Genomic DNA, 17,699 nt, shown 5'->3' on the forward strand with positions numbered 1-17,699 from the left:
CACACCCAGGCAATAAAACAGGTTGCTGCTGCTGCTGGAACCCTCGCCACACGCTGGGGACCAAGCGTCCTATCCCAACACCACCTTTCTCCACAGAATGCGGAGATGATGGTTGGAAGACGAAGTACCAGCTTGCTGTTTGCATCACTGCTCCAACCACGAGATCAGAAAGTCAGGATTTGTCAGGATACTGAGGGTCTTCATGTTCTGAACTAAGCCCATGTTTAAGTACAAGCCCCAGGTATCCAAGGAGGTGTAAAGTATTAAATCAGACAGGAGAAAGGCTGGATGTTCTTTCAACTCAAAGTTGGATTCCCAAAGGCAGAAAAAAGTCAGAACTCACCAAACCCCCATGCCTGCCTCACAATGTGGCAGCCACAGGATCAACACTGAGCCAGTCCTGGATGATGACCAAAACCACCGCCCTCCACAAGCCACACAGGCAGGACACAGCAGCTGACACAAATACAAAATCCAACCATGTCAAGGACAAATGCACAGAACAGGTCCTAAAGAAATCATGGATGGAAAATCTGACTCACGAGAAGACATCCTCAAACTCCAACAACAAACACCGCCTTAACAGCAGATGAAACTTTGGATCTCCCACATCCTCTTCTGTAAAACCCTGCTGACTCTCTCTTCTTTTCAATCCCTGGGATCCGATAAAGCAACTCCTTAGAAGCCTTTTATGACGCCCCACCAAGCTATTCTCTCCGCACAGAAAGGGAGAGGGGACACCTCATTTAGAACACCCATCCAAGTTATGTGCTGTGTCTCCCATTTACAGACGAGGATGCTGAAATTCTGTGAGGATCGATCTCCAGTGGATGGCCATAAAACCAGGAGACGAAGGAGGCTGTATTCAAATTCAAGTTTGTCCAAGCCAGAGCAGGGCTCTTGCTGCTGTCCCTGCTAAAACGTGGCTTTCCATGCTACACAAGGCGCCTTTATCCCGGGCAAACTCAGAATGCCCTTCCAGGTTTGTTTATCCTGTGAAATCTTCTGGGACACTCAAACATTAGAAATGGTTTCTCTCTGCTCTGATTCAGAAACACTATGTCACCCTAAATGCTACACTAATAAACGTGAGATACTAATGGACTGTTTGTTCTACTAGCTACTTCCTAGTACCTGCCTACTGGCAGCACAGTGTAGGGTAACCTAGGAACGGGGCAAGTACCAGGTTGTGGGGGAGAGGGAAGATTTTTAATGTATACTAGAGTCAAATACCTTTTAAAATAAAAAGCCTCTAGGGACTCTGCCCTTGGAGAGTTCCAGAAGCACGATCAGCAAGCCTGTGTTCCGTGTGAGGCCCCTGGCTTCTCCCTCAGGACAATCTCCCTCCTTGACCAGGCACCTGTATGGGGCGGCGGGGAGAAGATGGAGAAACTACTTGGACAAGGGGTTTTCTCATCTGAGTCGGTCTATCTTCCACAAACCCAGTTTACACTGAGTTCACTAAAACTCAGAGCGCGAGCCCAACAGTCTCACACTCCCATGCCAGGAACCTGGAGGCAGAAAAATGGCAAAACGGGCAGAAAGAGGGTGAGGGCTGGCACACTGATTATAAATGCAAAGTTATTATAGTGTAACCTCAATATGCCAATTACCAAGCTAAGCCCGTAACGGGGAAAACTGTACACAAACTCAGTGATTTATTATTACATGGACTCTTCTTTTTGGAACGTGAATTCCTGACCTCTGAGTTCTGAATAATTTAAGTATATATGTAGTTTCTCTCCCTCTGTCACTTTCTTCTCCAAGAGGCTGTTGATTTGCTGACATAATTAACTATGAACTGATTTTCTACAGAACTAACCAGACCTTCAAAGCAAGGCTCTTATCATTAGCATATTGGCTGAAATCCAAGGCTTTTCCAAGAAAAGTCACTCAAATTAGAACAACAGAAGAACCCCCAACCTCAGTGACTGCTGTCAGATGTCAGCAAATTCAGGAAAGGCTCAGGGCAGTATTAGCTAGAGCAACAAAATCCCTTCCCCCAACACAATCTTCCAAAACGCCTTCCTCCAGAGACCATGCTCAGCCAGAAGCCGGGGTCTTTGGCCTCTTCCTGTGTTTACCTATTTATGAAGCATGACCAAGTGGATTTTAGGTCCAAGGTGAAAGGCATAAAGAACGAGTTATTTGAAGGTCACATTTTACACTTGGGGAGCTGGATGGTGCCATTTCGCAAACATGCCCTGTCAAAATTACCAAGAGCTATGGGACAAACTCAAACTACTGACTGAACCAATGCTGCTTCTGCCCCCAAAAAGCCCAAGCTCTTTCTTTGGCCCCCAAGGACCTCAAAGCTCTAGTGCCCACCTGCCTCTCTAACCTCACCTCCCTACCTCCCTACCCCTCTCCCCAATCTCAACCCCCTATACAACAACCCTAGGAGCTACTAGCCATCCCTTAAATGAATGTTTGGCACCTGTGTTCATTCTGTTCCCTCCTCCTATGATGCAAAGAATACAAACTTGCAGTTCACAGAAAAAGAAATACAATGAACACACATGAACACTCAGCCTCACAAATAAAATAATGGAGGAAATGCAAAACAAAACAACATAAATTCTCATGTAACAAGTTGGCAAAAATAGAAAACTTTGATATTACCCTGTTTCTGCAGGAGTGTGGGGAAATAGGTAGTTTCATACACTTTTAGTGGGAGAGTAAGGGGTTCAACCTTCTCTAGAACAATCTGGCACTATCTATCCATTTTTGAAATCTCCCCTTCTACCCTACAGGGTTTTTTTTTTTTTTTTGGTTATGTTTTTGAATGTTTATTCATTTTTGAGAGAGCAAGAAAGACACAGAGCACGAGCAGGGGAGGGGCAGAGAGAGAGGGAAACAAAGAATCAGAGGCAGGCTCCAGGCTCTGAGCTGTCAGCACAGAGCCCATGCAGGGGGTTTTGAACCCATGAACCGTGAGATCATGACCTGAGCCGAAGTCGGACGCTTAACCGACTGAGCCACCCAGGCACCCCTCCCCTACAGTTTAACTTCTAAGAATTGATGGATTGGCTCACCTAAAAGATATACATTAAAAATATACACTACAACATGTTTTCGTTAAGGCAAAAGCACACTTACTAAAACCCTGGAAACAAATTAAATGTTTACTAATAGGGGACTTACTGCAACTTCCACATAAGGAGCTATTAATACCAATGAGAAAGGGGCTAAAGAAAAATGTTAATGGTATGTTATTAAATAAAAGAGCAAGTTCTTAGAGACTACATTTGTACTAGTTTTTTTGTTGTTGTTGTTGTTTGTTTTTTGTTTTTCTTAAAGACAGAGCATCAGTGGGGCGCCTGGGTGGCTCAGTCGGATGGGCGTCCGACTTCGGCTCAGGTCATGATGTCACAGTCTGTGAGTTCGAGCCCCGCGTCGGGCTCCGTGCTGACAGCTCGGGGCCTGGAGCCTGCTTCAGATTCTGTGTCTCCCTCTCGCTCTGCCCCTCCCCCACTCACTCTCTGTCTCTCAAAAAATGAATAAATGTTAAATTTTTTTTTTTTTAAAGCATCAGTGGTTCTAAAACCGTGGTCTCCAGAAGAACAGCATCAGCATCACCAGGGAACACTCGAAATGCAAATTCTCAGCCTCCAGCCCACATCTACTGCTTCAGAAACCCTGGGAGTGCAACTCCACAGCCAGCACTGTAAAAGCCCTCCAGGTGATCGTGACAGATGCGACAGTTTGAGGGTCAACGTACTGTACTAAGACCTCACACACGAGATTCAGGAAGCACACACCAACTCCCGCTTCCTGCAGTGACACCTAGGGAAAAGAAAGGTGGTGGAAACGTGGAGGACATTTTGAACTTCCCCACTCTGCTGTCAGAATGTTCACAATGAGCAGCTAATACTGTAGTAACAAGAGAGATCTTCCTGATAGTGAGTGGAGCTTTGCTCTGTATGGCTCCCATCCTCCACACCTCATTTTTGTCCCGTGGGATCATCCAAACTACCTAATTCCTTTCAGGGGAGCTATCCCTTTCAAATGCTTTACGATGATTCTAGTGACTTCCTAGTGGTCTTCTTTCCTCCAAAACTATAGGTTTTCAGTTCCTATAAGCGCTCCTCCATGCCATGGCTTTTTCTAAAATAAAAGGGATAAGGCGCATTTAATGAGAATGGTCTTCAGACACTCACGTTTCCATGTGATGTTGTATGGAGAGCAGGTAAGCTGTACCACCAGCACACGGAAGCCTGCCTGGAGACCCACTGGATGCAACACATACCGGGACAAATCAGGGGCCCATGCGGCCCAATATCCAATGACACTAAGAGCAGAATAATTTGTTCAGGAGAAAAGGGAAAGGGAGCTTGAATATGTTCCCAAACTGTCTCCAAAGGAGGGCTCTGAGGGAGCCTTTGTCAACTACCCTCCTCTTCCTACTGTTTTATCAAGATGTATCTTCACATGAATCCAAATGTTTCCCAAACATACTTATAGTTTGAGCCAATCCTCACCTTGGATCTCATGAGGGCTGACTCTTTGCCAAGCACAGTATCTGTGCACAGTATGACGTGACCCTGCTAATTTTCCCAACCCTGGAGGGATCCATACTTAGAAATGGGGGAACTAAGGTTCTGTGCAGTAAGGTCACTTGGCCACCATCACAGAACCAGTAAAAATCAGAGAAGGACTTCGGTCCTATGCCCCTTCCACCAGGTCACCGAATACTTTTAAACGTCCTAACAGTAGCCTCATTCTAACCTCAAAGTTGGCCAGTAGTTCTACCATCCCAGAATTCCATGAACGACATACCCTGAGACTTGTCTGTTGAAATCACTCTTGACTTTACACAGTCTTCCTCTCATTCTTCGTCCCCCACAACCCACCAGTAACTGAGTCCCTTCTTAATCTCTCCATCCTGTGGCTGGTTTAGCAGAACACAAGCTCCTCGGCTGTCAGCCTGGTCTGCAACAGACTTTGCTATAACGGAGGCCCGACTCCAGATGGCCAAGGGACTGGTAATACACTGAGCCCGAATGATTTCTACCTCATCGCCCTACTCTCCCTAAAGCCACCCCACAAATACATCACCGTGTATCACTGTATAGGTACCTGCTGTATGAAGTCTGCTTCCTCCATGTTGGTAAGAGCCTCCTCAATAATTTAAGATGATGAAGGCAAAGGGGGCGGGGGCGGGGCAGGGGGGGGTGGGGGGAGGATGTTATAGAGGAGTCTCCTGGAAAAAGTATTCCTAGTTTGGGAAGGAAATCTCATCATTTCCCCCTCACACATCAAACCTACTTCTCCCAGACATACTATTCCTTCTCTCCTGTCTCTCAGTGAGCAGCACCACCAACCATGCTGACTGTTTGCCAGGCATCTATAGGTTATGACTCCTGTGCACGTTATTCTCAGACTGCCTGCCCCCCCCCCCCGCAACCATACACTCAATCCTTTTCTGCCTACCCTCTGTCCCAGGGCTACAGTCTGGATCTCCAGGCGCCCAACCCTCTGTCTTCTACTTGGGTTTGGACAATGGAGAGCAGTAGCAAAAGGCGTCAAGAAGGAAGGAGAGTAAGGTCCAGGCTCCCTTGGACCGAACAACCTGCATCTCTTGAACAAAGGTAACAAAGCCTCTCAAGGCAGATTTCTGCACAGTTTCTCCTTTTGGGTTCTGGTAACCTTCCTCTCCTAACCCCTTTACATAGGACAGAACAATCCTACTTTCTCAGCCCCATGGATTCAGGCTGCCCTCATCTCTCTAAATAGTTCCTTTACTAAAAAATTATCCTAATTGGAGGGTGTCTTCTATTTCCTTTTGATCTACTTCCTGCACTGTGCCCTTTCAGACATCAAGGAGTAAAAGTGGTCCCATTATTACTGGTGCCTGGATACTTCAAAACTTCTTCCTCATACCCTCAAATAGTCCCTTCTTTAAATTTTCTTCAGAAATTCCAGTTGAAGACCTCCACTGCTAGCCAAGATGAAGTAACAGGAACCATATTTACCCTCCCATCAAAAACTACTTTAAAAATATACATATATAGGAAATGAGGGTTCTCAGGACCCTGAACATGAAAGCAAGAAAGTACAGTGAGCCCAGAAAGGGGAGGGAAAATGAAATGTCCTGAAATTGCTGAAGCTTAATGTGTGGGACCACGGTACGGGAAGAGGAAATCCAGGCCAAGCCCTGCAGTCTGCCAGCATTGAGGAAACAGAGCTAGGAGTCTGTGGACAACAGGAAGCTACACTTCTTAGGGCAAAGAAAAGAGAGAGCTACACAGAGGGAGAATTCCAGAGAACTACAAAGGGTGCTCCTCAAGTATTCAGGAGAGTACCAAACACCACATTCATGTGAGGAAACCATTTGTGCCAGAATCTCCCAGAATCTCCCAGAATTGGTGTACTTCACACGGGGCCATGAATAGTGCCCACTGACACGAGCCAGAGTGGAAAAACATAATTCACAGGGTACTAAGTAGAGTAGAAGGGTTTCACCTCAGCAGTGAAGAAGAATTAACCCTGGTCCCACCTAACAAAGCTTAGGGCAAGACTCAAAAGAATCCAATGGTTTGCAAATACCTCACTCATACCCCAGAACAAAGTTCAAGTGTATTTATAAAAATACAAAACTATCTAGCACAAAACAAGGTTAAATACACAATGCCTGGTGTTCAATCAAAATTTACCAGGCATGCAAAGATACAGGAAAATACTATCCAAAATGAGAAAAATCAATGGGCAGTGACCTCACACTGACACACTGGACAGAATTAGTAGACACAGATATTAAAATAGCTATGATTCCTGTATCTCATATGTCAGAAAGCTAGGCGAGAGATTGAACCTGAAAGTTCAGAAATGGAAGATGAAGCAACTTTAGGCTGAAATGCTAAAAATGACAACCAGGATATCTGAGATGAAAAACTTACTGTATAGAATTGGACAATACTGAAGAAAAGACGAGCGACCTTCAAGACACAACAATAAGACACTAACCACGAACAGAGAGAAAAGATTCTTAAAAAATAGAGTATCGGTGAGCTGTGGAAAAACTACAATGGTACAATATATGTGAAATGGGAATCCCTGAAGCAGAGCACAGAGAAGGGGTCAGGAACAATATCTGAAGAGCCAATGGTCACAAACATTTCAAATTTGATGAAAACTACAAACTCACAGATTCAAGAATACCAATGAACCCCAAATAAAAGAAATATGAAGAAAACTGAACCAAGACAACATCAGATTCAAATTGTTCAAAACCAATGATACAGAAAATCTTAAAAGCAGCTTGTGGGGAGGGGAGGTGACAATCGCACAAAAGAAAAAAAAAAAAATACGGGGGCACCTGGCTGGCTCAGTCAGTTTAAGCATCCAACTTTGGGTCAGGTCATGATCTCATGGTTCATAGGTTCAAGCCCAGCATTGGGCTTTCCGCTATAGCCCAGAGACCGCTTTGGATCCTCTGTCTCCCTCTCTCCGCCCTTCTCCCTTTCACACACTCTCCCTCAAAATAAATAAATAAATAAATAAATAAATAAATAAATAAATAAAGATTATTAAAGAAGACGACATTACGAAAGAAAGAAATAAAGAAAAATAGAAAGGACAACAGATTTCTCATCAGAAATTATAATGCAAGCTAGGAGACAGCAGAGTAAGATTTTTGAAGTATTGAAAAAAAAAACTTTCTATCTAAAATTCTGTACCCTGTGGGAAAAAAATTCAAAACGGAAGCATTAATAAAGACTAACTCAAACAATGATGAAAAAATTCATTACCAGCAGAACTGCACCATAAGAAGCGAGGCAAAAAATGATAGCACATGGAAATCTGCATCTATAAAACAAAACAGAATGTAGAGCACACGGGGAACTATGTGGGTACATACAAAGGCTTTTTAAAAATTACTCGAATGTCTGGGGCACCTGAGTGGCTCAGTCAGTTAAGCATCTAACTCTTGATTTGGGCTCAGGTCATGATATCACGGCTGGTGAGTTCAAGCCCCACGTCAGGCTCCCAGCTGTCAGCACAGACTGCTTGGGATTCTCTCACTCCCTCTTTCTCTGCCCCCTCACTCACTCATTCTCTCTCTCTCAAAATAAATAAATAAACTTTAAAAAAAATTACTTGAATGTCTTAAAAAGATAACTGACTCCCTAAAACTAAAAGAATAACCATAGGGGCGCCTGGGTGGCGCAGTCGGTTAAGCGTCCGACTTCAGCCAGGTCACGATCTCGCGGTCCGGGAGTTCGAGCCCCGCGTCGGGCTCTGGGCTGATGGCTCAGAGCCTGGAGCCTGTTTCCGATTCTGTGTCTCCCTCTCTCTCTGCCCCTCCCCCGTTCATGCTCTGTCTCTCTCTGTCCCAAAAATAAATAAACGTTGAAAAAAAAAAAAAATTTAAAAAAAAAAAAAAAAAAGAATAACCATACATCATGGGGTTTAAACCTATGTAGATATAAAATGTACAATATAAAATAACAGTAGCACAAAGGCTAGGAGGCAAGAATTATAAACATACTGTTATAGGGTTCCTATATTATATGTTAAGTGGTATAATCCCACTTGAAAGTTGACTCTGATAAATTAAAGATGTATTCTGTAAACCCTAAAGCAACCATTAAAATAATACCAAAAGAAAAAGCTATGCCTAGTAAGCCAATAAAGGAGAGAAGAAATGAAATTATAAAAAAACAACCCAAAAGAAGGCAGAAAAAGAGTAAAAAGAACAACGAACAGATGGAACAAATAGAAATGAAAAGAAAAAGCTAGATGGGTGCATTTAAAAATTTAAAAGAAACCATATGAATACTTATATTAAATATAGTCTAAATACTCCAATTAAAAGGCAGAAATTAGCAGGCCTCACTTCGTTATCCAGTCCAACTATATGCTGCCTATAAGAAACCCATTTTAAATATAAGAAACACACAGGTTAAAAGTAAAAAGAAGAAAAAGATATGCAACAAAGGAGCATTCAAAAGAAAGCTAAATCATTATCACACTAAGTAGATTTTAAAGCAAAAACACTACAGATCTAATAACTAAGTATATTTCAGAGTCAAGAATATTCCCAGAAACTAAAAAATAATAATGGGGATGATTCACCAAGATAACCTAACAATCCTAAATATTAACACACCTAATAACAGTGCATCCGAATACATAAAGCAAAATGTGATAGAGATGCAAAGAGAAATGCATATATCCATAATTATCCTCAGAGATTCTAACACCATTCTCTCGGTAATTCTCTCAATGATGGAGTAAGTTGACACAAAATCAGCAAGGATGTAATATACAGTAGTCAGCAAAGCTGATATATTGGTAAGTAAAAACCACTCTATCCAAAAAGGGGCATAACACACATACTTTAAGTTCACATCAAACATTTACCAAGACAGACCATATTCTGGGCCAAATAATAGTCTCAAGAAGTTAAAAGAATTCAAATCCTACAAAGTACCTTCTATGACCACAATGGAATTAAATTATAAATCAATAATTAAAAGATAAGTGGAAAGTCCTCAAATATTTGGAAACTGAATAACACTTCTAACACATGGATCAAAGAAGACATTTAAAAAATATAAAGTATTTTAACTGAATGAAAATAAAAATATAGCAGAAGTGGTAGGATGCACTGGATGCAATAAATCTATAGTGTCATAAGCATGTAATAGAAAAGTTGCCTCAAATAAATAACTCAATTTCCATCTTAAGAAATTAGAGAAGAGTAAAAGGAACCCAAAGTTAGCAGAACAAACAATAAATTTCAGAGGAAAAATCAAGAAGTTAAAAAAAAAGACTACAGAAAATAAATAAAACCAAAAGCTGTTTTTTTGAAAAGACCAATCAAATTAATACATTTCTGAACAGAATAACCAGGAAAATAAAGAGAAAAGATGCCAGTATTAGGATTTTATGTATCAGGAATGAGGGAGATGAAATCACAACAGATTCTACAGATATCAAAATAATGAGGGAATATTATGAGCAACTAAGAAGATATGTACAAATTCCTTAAAATATAGGAACTACCAAACCTCACTGAAAAAGAAGCAGATGATCTGAATAGTCCTGTATTATTAAATCAGTTGAGTTCTTCCTCTTCTTGACAGAAAACCAAAAACAAAAAGAACTCTAGACATCTTCATTGGTGAATTCTACCAAACATTTAAGGAAGAAGTAATATTCTATACAAACTCTTCCAAAAAACTGAATTGTAGGAAATCCTTTCCAACTCATTTTTGAGACCAGAATTATCTTGATAACAAAACTTAAAAGACAACACAAGGAAAGAAAACTGTATCAATATTTATCATTAACATAAATGGAGAAATTCTTAAAATTTTAGCAAATAGAATCCAACTAACTATAAAAAGGATAATAGGTCCTGACCAAGTGGGATTTATCTCAGGAATACAAGGTCTAACATTCAAAAAAAAAAAAAATTCGGTGAATGTAATTCATATTAAGATTCTTTAAAAAAAAAAAAAAAGTCTTAATAGTTACAGAAAAGAACACCTGACCCAAAAAAAAAAAATTCATTCTTCATTTAAAGACAAAAACAAAAACAAAAAAATTTCAACATGTCTCAGCAAAATAGGAACAGACTGAAACTTCCTAAACCTGATAAAAACCTACTATAAAAACTATTCAACTAATATCATACATCATAGTTAATGATGAAAAAAATAAATGTTTCTCCCTAAGAAAGATCAGAAAGAAGATGTCACTTCCATGCAACACAGAGTAGAGATTCTAGCCAGTGCACTATAGCAAGAAAAAGAAATAAAAGGCAGCCACATTGAAAGGAAGAAAGTAAAACTGCCTTTATTCACAGATAACATGATCACCTACATAGAGTATCTGATGGCATCCACAAAAAAGCTATTAGAACTGAAAAGGAGTTTAGCAAGATTGCAGGATACGTGACCAATACACAAGCAGCAACAAACTGGAAGATAAAATTTAAAAGATAATTTCATTTCAATAGCATCAAAAAAATTGGATACCTACAGATAACCTGACAAAGATGTGCAAGACCTACCTACTGAAAGGTACAAAACACTGAGAAAAATTAAGGAAGACCTAAATAAACAGATATACCAACCATGGGTTAGAACACTCAATTGTTAAGATGTCAATTTGCTCCCAAATTAATGTAGAGATTTAATGTCATTCTAACTTAAATCTAAATAGGTCTTTTTTGTGAAACTGACAAAATGACTGTAAAATCAATACGGAAATGTAATGCACCTAGAAAAACCAAAGCAACTTTTTTTTTTTTTTTTTTTCCACGTTTATTTATTTTTGGGACAGAGAGAGACAGAGCATGAACAGGGGAGGGGCAGAGAGAGAGGGAGACACAGAATCGGAAACAGGCTCCAGGCTCTGAGCCATCAGCCCAGAGCCCGACGCGGGGCTCGAACTCACGGACTGTGAGATCGTGACCTGGCTGAAGTCGGACGCTTAACCGACTGCGCCACCCAGGCGCCCCCAAAGCAACTTTTGAAGATGTACTTCAAAATCCACCTATACTACCTGGCTTCAATACTTATTGTTGCAAGATTTTTTACCTCAATACCTGGATCCGTTGTCTGGCCACTTCGAAGAATGAACAGGTGGACACAGAATGAGCAGCAGGCAAAGTTTATTAGAGTCTAAGATTAGAAAGCAAGAGGTAGGAAAGCTGTCTTTACAGAGAGGGGGCATTCAAAGGTGAATACCTGTGGACTATAGAACAGGGGTCCTTGTTTAATAAGGTTCTGGTCACACACCCACCCTTCCCTTCCTCCTTGTTCCTTCTCAGGTTCTACCTTTATTGGCTGGATAACACTAGGTGCTGGGTTGTCCATTCCTGATTGGCTCGATTCCATTGTATAAGGGCTATGGCCATATCATTCCTTCTGGGTCATATGTTTTATGGTCTACTCCTTATTTTCAGTTAGGTCTTTCGTCAAATTCCTGAGGGAAACTGGTGGGGGAGTAGGTGGTGTCTGTTACATTCTTCAGAGGAACGTTATGCCAGAGGGGGTTTATTGTAGTCAGCCACTCCGAGAATTGTTCCAAAATATGTGTTGTTCCCCACCCAGGGACCTCAGATCATCTTTCCCTCTCTGCCTACTGAATCCTATCTTTTCCTATCATATTATTATGAAACTATAGTCATCAAAACTATGCAGTATTGGGCATTAAAACAGCCAAAAAGAACAACGGAACAAAACAAAACATCCAGAAATGGGCCTCCACATATATATAGTCAACTGATTTTAACCAAAGGAGCAAAGGCAAGTCAATGGAGAAAGGATAGGCTTTTCAGCAAATGGTAGTAGAACAATTAATGACATACATGAAAAAATTAACTTCGTTTCATATCTGATGCTATAGATTAATTGAAAATAGATTGTGGATTTAACGTAAAACCAAAACAATGAAGCTTCTTTTAAAAAATAGAAGAGGGGCACCTGGGTGGCTCAGACGGCTGAGTGGCCCACTCCAGCTCAGTTCATGATCTCATGGTTCGTGAGTTTGAGCCCACATCAGGCTCTGTGCTGACAGCTTGGAGTCTGGAGGGTGCTTCGGATTCTGTGTCTCCCTCTCTCTCCCATTCATGCTCTGTCTCTGTCTCTGTCTCTCAAGAATAAATAAACATTAAAAAAAAAAAAATAGGAGAAAATGACAGTCCTGGCTAGGCATGACTTCTTACATAAAATTACTAAAACCATGACCCATAAAATAATAAATTGATAAAAGAGTCATCATCAAAGTTATAAATTCACAAATTAGACTTCATCAAAATTGGGAACTCTGCTTATGAAAAGACACGGTTAAGAAAATGAAGAGACAAGAGGTGACTGGGTGGCTCAGTCAGTTAAACATCTAACTCTTCATTTTGGCTCAGGTCATGATCTCACAGTTCATGAGTTCAAGCCCCATGTCAGTGGGGCTCTGCTTGGGATTCTCTTTCTCCCATTCTCTCTCTGCCACTCCCCCTTGCATTTTCTCTCTCTCTCATAAATAAGCTTAAAAATATATGAAAAAACAAGCCACAAAATGGGGAAAATATTTGTACATACAAGTGACATAAAGAACTTGCAATGAGTATATAAAAGCTCTCAAAACTCAGTAAGAAAATAAACAGCTCATTTTTCACAACTGAACACAAGATTTCACAAACACTTCACCCAAGAAGATATATGATACATATATGGGAAAGTAAGCACATGATAAGAAGCTTGAAATTATTATTCATTAGGGAAATGTACGTTAAAACTCCCTGATAGAGGACTCCATGTTATCAGAATGGTTAAAATTAAAACGAGTAACCACACCAAGTGCTGGAGAAACCGGAAGTTTCATGCACCACTGAAGGGAATGCAAAAAGGCACAATCGCTCTGAAATACAGCTTTTTAAAAAGTTAAACACACACCTACCATGTGAACTAGCCATCCTCCTTCTAGGTATTTAACCAAGAGAAATCAAAGAATAGGCCCATTCAAAGGCATAGCTATGAATAGTCCTAGCAGCTTTATTTGTAGTAGCCAAAAAGCAGCCCATAATCCAAATACCCACCAACAGGTACATAGATAAAGTACAGTATATTCGTGCAATGCACCAAATGAAGTATGTGTGCATGCTCAACATGGATGAATCTCAACATGATTAAGCTAAGTAAAAGACAACATGCAAAAAAGATACGTATTGTATGACCCCACAGATAAAATCCTAAAATAATATTAAATAATCTATACTGACAGAAAGCAGATCACTGGTTGCTGGGGGGTGGCTTGGGAGAACCAGGAAGGAAGGGATTACACAGGAGCACAAGTAATCTTTATGGATGTTAGAGATGTTCTTTATCTTACTTGTGATGATGGTTTCACAGACCCAGACACACGTCAAAACATCTATTAGATATTTTAAATATATACAGTTTATTATATGTCAAGCATACCTCAATAAAGCCGTTGAAAAATACCCCAGTTGGGAAAGCCTTTTCCCTGACGGCACTGTAACTGCTCCCTCCTTTCCCATTCCCTACATCCAATCGCTGTTAATTCCTAACCATTCCACAGCCAACCTTTGTACAATGCAGGGGTTAGGGGCACTGACCTGCCGCGACATAAAAATCTGTTCACAACTTTCGACTCCCCCAAAACTTAACTTTCTAATAGCCTACCGTTGATGAGAAACCTTACCAAAAATATAAACAACCAATTAACACATATTTTGTGTGTTATATACTGTATTCTTATATACTGTATTCTCACAATGAATTTAGCTAAAGGAAATGTTAAGAAAATCTTGAGAGAAAATACATTTACCGTACTGTAAAAATTCCGCGTATAAGTGCATCTGCGTTCAAACCTGTATCGTTTGAGGGTCAACTGTATTCTCTCTCCCTCTCCAGTCCAGAACTATCACCCTAACCCATCTCTCACCTGTAATATAAAAGCCTCTCTCCACCCTGAGGCCAGAATTAATTTTCTAAAACACCAATCTGTATCACTTCAACAGCTCCTGATTGCTCTGGAGATAGGTTTCAAACTCCCTTAATATGACTCACCTGATCCTCCCAGATCTGACCTTTTCACCTTCCGCAGCCTCCTTTCTGGTGACTTCCCACCTCACCCTTTCCTATCCAGCCATAGGAGTCAACAATGTGCCAGGTTTATATAGTTTTGCACACGCTGTTCCCAAGTCAAATAATCCCCTTCCCTTTTGTCTCTCTCCAGCCCACTCATACTGAGGCTCTGTCACTCAGCTCGAGGATGATCTCCTCTGGGAAGTCTTCCACGAAACCCCACATTAGGCCATTTGCCCTTCTCTCCACTTAGTTCAAATCACAGTCAATTACCAGCATCTTCCTCATACCCTGCCGCAACACTAATCTCAGAATCATATAATCTCCCTCATTAGACTAGATATAATAAGCAGACTGAGTGAAAGTTGTAAGCAGAGAGCAAACCTTGTTCATCTTTACCTACCCAGGGCCTACCACAGTACCAGGCCCAGAATACATGCCACACCATTAGTGAACAAATGAATGAATGGAAGAACTGGTTTGGATGACCCTTAGACCACCACCTGGGTTGATTCTGTATTTCTCCGTATAAAGAGATGGGCAGGTGAGGTTAAATGATCTCTGTAGTACATTCTGGTGAAATAATTATTTCAAATCCCCTGGAGGGAGGTGGGGGACCGGGGGGGGGGGGTAGTCCCTATTCCGGCTGGGCAAGATTCATTACCTCTAAACTGTTTTCAAAACCAGCTGGTAATTGACTGTGATTTGAACTAAGTGAAAGGTTAGGGAAAGGGAACCAGATTCCAGGAAAAGACAAGGTCCACAGCAAAAATTAACACAGCCTGGAAGAAGGCCCAGTCTCCTCCCAGTAAACTTCTTACTTTCATCCAGAAAGATACAGATCTCCACCCTCAGGATTATTATTCCCTTCTCCCAGTACGCATGTTTTGATTTCCAAATCCAGCAAGGGAGGCTCCCAAGCTCGCTTCCCCTCAAAATCAATCACAAGGCCCTTCTCACCCTCTCTGGTCTTTCCCTTATCATCCTTCGTCAACAATCCTCTGGGCCTCCCACTCACACGTCCTCCTCAGCTGATCCCTCCAACAGCCAGGCCAGTGATCATCAGGTCAAGAGCCAGGCAGAGGGCCTCATTAACAGGAGACTCCCAGAAGACCAGGAGGCAGTGGAAAGGCTGCAAGACCCAGCTGGGAACCATAAAAAGTAAAAAAAAATCAGGATATATATTTGGTGGATCATAAAAAAAGAAAAGCAAGCAAAAACAAAACAAAGCAAAACTCTACCATCTGCATAATAGCCACAAACCAAGAGGAGACCCGCCTTCTTTCTCAGTGATTTACAATTCAAAAGTGTAATCACTTCCTCCCTCCAGATCTCCTATTTTAAAAAATTAACCTAATGCTGTTCCATGTTTTGGTAGTGACTGACCCTTTAATTTAGGGACGCTATTAGTTAAGACCTAAGAAGTGCTTTCGTGGAAAATAGCCAATGATTAGGGAAATTCACCATTTTACATCTTGCCAATCCTTAAAAGAAGGGAAATGAATTAAAAAGCAAGGATAACATTAGGCCTTTCCTACCAGGCTAACTGTAACCAAACAGCATTATACCATCACAACTAAAATGCACCTTAGACGTTATCACAAGCTGCTGAAAGCGTTTGAAGTTACAAGCAGCACTGGCCTTTAAAATGTCTTAGGCAGCCAGATTTGTATTAAAAACTCAAAACTGTTCAGGAAAAAATATCCTAAAATAGGGGTCCGGGGGAGGGAGGGAGTGACTAAAATATAGAGAGCGTGAACACAGTTAATTGGTCGGAGATGGCAGAGGACCCCGGGTTCCTGACATCTCATAGACAGCCTTGGGGATGCAGTAAAGGCCGACCCTTCTCTCGACCGGCCAGCCGCCTCACCCAGGAGAGGGCACAGGGAACTCAACAGCATCCCGGGGGGCGGAGGCCCTGCTAGCTTGAGACTTAAGCGGCAGGAGAAGGAAGACCAAAAGGAAGGGGCGGCGACTGCGGGAAAGGTGGGGGAGGCTTGCGCCGGGTGAGCTCTCGGGTTGGAGAACGTGGGCGCTACGAGCCTGCGCGCCTGCAAAAGCCCCTGCTGCACACGTGGGACTGGGAGGAGGGTCACTTACTTGTCCAATCTGAAATTAGATTTTAGCTAGCGGGGCTCTGCAGGTTGCCGTGCGGAACGGCACCGCGCGCGTGCAGAGCGGTCCCAGAGAGTGGCTGCGGCTGCGCCCCGCCCCCGGCCCCGCCCCCGCCGGGCGCGGCCCCTGTAAAACCCCCCCTGATTGGCCCTTTGAACCGGGCCGAGGATTGGCCCGCGCGTGCCCGCCCCCGCCTCCGAAGCCTCGCCCCGGCTCCACGGGCCTTGTGGACTTTTTAAAAAGGCAAGGAGGTCCCCTGTACAAACTCTTCGCAGCCTCTGACGCTTGGGTGTGGAAGATCCGCATCCTATAACCGCTTCTCAACCATTTACTGAATGCAATTTACTGACCGTTGTAGGAGGATGTCATTAATAATAATAATGTATTAATAATAATTACTGAATGCTTGCTTTGTGCCAGGTCCTCTTTCTGATACTTTGCAGGAATTTATCCGTGTAATCCTCTGGCCAACCCTCTGAAGTGGTGTCACAGTCTTTAAATCCTCAAAGCAGATAGGCCCTGCCTGTGCAGAAGTTACAATGTGTGGGCCCTAGACACACCCAATTCATTTACACCTCACAGTTCTTGCCTTCCCAGTAAACTAGGCGGTATTCGCCCCTATTTACAGATGCAAGAGTCATCTGTTTTTTTAGCTTGTTCTGAAACACACAGCTAGCTGCTAGGGAACCAGACAGAGAATTCCAACTTGGGCTCCAATTTGAGCTGTTTGCCTTCAAAAAGTACATTCCCAGGCTGATGGGACTGAAGATTTGGAAGATAGTTCAGCAGGCTGCTGATTCCAAACCCTTTGCTTCCCTAGAAAAGTAAACTGAGGTCCAGTAAAAGGAAGTGAGTTTCCAAGACCACAGCAGATATGAGAGGTAAGCCTAGGTAATAACAGTGATGCCATTGAACTGGCCTATGTGCCATGTGCCTTACAGTCCCTGTCTGCTGTCCTCCTGACCATCCCCAAAATAGATGCTCTTCGCTTTGTCTTGCAGGCGTACATACTGGCTCAGGCTG

The 17,699-nt window shown here is 42.2% G+C and overlaps 1 protein-coding gene across 6 annotated transcripts in view; it reads right to left on the reverse strand.

Moving 5' to 3' along the window:
• The window catches only part of FGGY (FGGY carbohydrate kinase domain containing), a 419,346-nt gene extending 402,603 nt beyond the window's left edge, over positions 1-16,743 (reverse strand). For 5 of the 6 annotated variants that reach the window (XR_006963068.1, XR_006963067.1, XM_047085935.1 and 2 more), the window contains exon 1: positions 16,662-16,743. The gene's annotated coding sequence lies outside the window, so the exon portion shown is untranslated. Of the gene's footprint in view, positions 1-15,521; positions 15,707-16,661 lie in introns of all 6 variants that reach the window. The other variant, XM_047085933.1, reaches the window with a different exon arrangement.
• Positions 16,744-17,699: the final 956 nt, after the last annotated feature.

This window comes from Lynx rufus, unplaced genomic scaffold (genome assembly GCF_022079265.1).
Source record: "Lynx rufus isolate CCGP_SWC_20201006 ecotype Redwood Valley unplaced genomic scaffold, mLynRuf1.p SCAF_2, whole genome shotgun sequence".
In the NCBI taxonomy this organism is placed as follows: Eukaryota; Metazoa; Chordata; class Mammalia; order Carnivora; family Felidae; genus Lynx; species Lynx rufus.